The 2610-nt window shown below is 41.8% G+C and overlaps 1 non-coding gene across 1 annotated transcript; it reads left to right on the plus strand.

Annotated features, from left to right (window-relative positions):
- Positions 1-1927: 1927 nt before the first annotated feature.
- Positions 1928-2000, plus strand: TRNAG-CCC (transfer RNA glycine (anticodon CCC)). Its single transcript has one exon. It is a non-coding gene; the product is annotated as a tRNA-Gly (tRNA).
- The last annotated feature ends 610 nt before the right edge of the window (positions 2001-2610 follow it).

Raw genomic sequence — 2610 nt, forward strand, 5'->3', positions numbered from 1 at the left:
CCCCTGAGGTAGTGAATTCATTCATTAAGTTATTCATTCATTCAATCACTCATTTACTTAGAAATAAATTTATTAGGGATTTCCCTCTTCTAGTTGTTAAGAATCCACCTTCTAATGCATGAGATGTGGGTTTGATCCTTGTTCAGGGAACTAAGATCCCACATGCTGTGGGGCAACTAAGCTCCCATGCCACGACTAAAGAAGCCCACACACTGCAATAAAGACTTGGCATAGCCAAAACTAATAATAATAATAAATAAATAGGTAAGCTTATTACATGCCACTTGATACTAAGCACTGACTTTTGATGCTGGGCATATTGTTGGAGACAAGACAAGGTCTTCATAGGACTTATCTCCTAGAGTTGCTGCTGCTGTTGCTAAGTCACTTCAGTCATGTCCGACTCTGTTCGACCCCATAGACGGCAGCCCACCAGGCTCCCCTGTCCCTGGGATTCTCCAGGCAAGAACACTGGAGTGGATTGCCATTTCCTTCTCCAATGCATGAAAGTGAAAAGTGAAAGTCAAGTTGCTCAGTCGTGTCCGACTCTTCACGACCCCATGAAGCCTACCAGGCTCCTCGGCCCATGGGATTTTCCAGGCAAGAGTAGTGGAATGGGGTGCCATCACCTTCTCCAATCTCCTAGAGCAGGTGTCAGCAAACTACAGCCTGGAACCAGATCTATCCCACTGTCTATTTTTGTAAACACAGTTTTAACAAAACACAGACACACCAATTCAATGTACAAATTTTCTATGGAGCTGAGTATGACCTGCAAAGCCTAAAATATATCTAGCCAATTCAGGAAAAGTTTTCCAAGCATTGTCCCAGCAGATGATTGAGACAGCTAGTATACAGGTTAAAAAAAAAAAAAATATATATATATATATATATATATATATATATATATATACACACATACATAAGATCAAGTATCCTTATGCTTTCAAACTGTGGTGCTGGAGAAGACTCTTGAGAGTCCTGTGGACTGCAAGGAGGTCAAACCAGTTAATCCTAAAGGAAACCAACCCTGAATATTCGCTGGAAGGAGTGATGCTGAAGCTGAAGCTCTAATACTTTGGCCGCCTGATGCAAAGAGCTGACTCACTGGAAAAGATCCTAATGCTAGGAAAGATTGAAGGCAAAAGGAGAAGAAGGCAGCAGAGCATGAACATGGTTAGATTGCATCACTGACTCAAAGGACATAAATTTGAGCAAGTTCTGGGAGACAGTGGAGGGCAGAGGAGCCTGACATGCTGCAGTCCATGGGGTCGCAAAGAGTCTGACATGACTTAAGGACTGAACAACAACAAAAAGTGTACACATGTCAAAACTACAATGAGGTATTGACCTCACACCAGTCAGAATGGCCATCATCAAAAAATCTGCAAACGATAAATGCTGGAGGGGGTGTGGAATAAAGAGAACCTCTGACATTTTTGGTGGGAATGTAAACTGGTACAGTCACTATACAGAACAGTATGGGATTTCCTTAGAAAACTAAAACTAAAAATAATCATATGACCTAGTAATCCCATTACTGGGCATATATCCTGAAAAAACTGTAGTTCAAAAGGACACATATACCCCCATGTTCAATACATCAAAATTATATTGCATTGGATGTATTTCCTTTTTCTGACCTTCATGATGGTAGACTCTGAAATATGGGAAGAACCAAGAAAACAATTCTCCACAATTCTTGGGCTATCATTGCCTCCTTTTGCACAGCTTCCATTTATAGTGTTTCTTCTTGTCTCCATATCATTAGATTAATTGCACAGGATGGAAAATACTAGAGAGAAGCTGTAGGTGGACAACAGGTCCAACATGTCCATGATAAAATGATTCAGAAGTGGATGATGAGTCACCCCAGTTCCTCTACCTGCTATCAACATGACTTAAAATATGAGACACTTTTGGGACTTCCCTGATGGTCCAATGGCTAAGACTCTGTGCTCCCAATGCAGAGGGCCTGGGTTCAATCCCTGGTCAGGGAACTAGATCCCATATGAGTTTGCATGTCGAAACTAAAGATCCTGAGTACCATGACTAAGACCCATTGCAGTCAAATAAATAATAAATTAAAATAAATATTAAAAAAAGATTTAAGACACTTTTAGTGCACTTTCAGGAAGAAAAGATGGATTTGGGTGTCATGTAGATGTTTTCCAGGCTGATAAGCCATTTACCTTCTCTGAGTCACAATTTTCTAATCTGGAAAATGCAGGTAATAATGCCAACCTTTGAGGGTATTTTTGATAAAGAATGAACTGACATAATGCATGTGAAAGTGACTGGCTGGATTCCGGGTGCTTCCTGCCTATGATTTTCCCAGTTTCACGCTTCTTCCTGTCTTCATCCGCCAGGGGCACAGCACAGTTTGTGTTAATTCATGACCTAACTCTGGCTCCTTCTGATCTTTGATCAGTCTGTCTCACATCCCCAGAGGCAGCACTGTCTGCCTTCAGTGTAAGAGGAGTGTTGACATGAGAGATGAGCAGCGCCAGCTCACACATCTTGCTGATACCCGGGAGGAGGCAATGGATTAGCCTCTGAGTGCAAACATTTCACTTCTTCCTCTAGAGGCTTCTCTGCTTGGGCCCACCC

Source organism: Bubalus kerabau, chromosome 19, assembly GCF_029407905.1.
Source record: "Bubalus kerabau isolate K-KA32 ecotype Philippines breed swamp buffalo chromosome 19, PCC_UOA_SB_1v2, whole genome shotgun sequence".
In the NCBI taxonomy this organism is placed as follows: domain Eukaryota; kingdom Metazoa; phylum Chordata; class Mammalia; order Artiodactyla; family Bovidae; genus Bubalus; species Bubalus kerabau.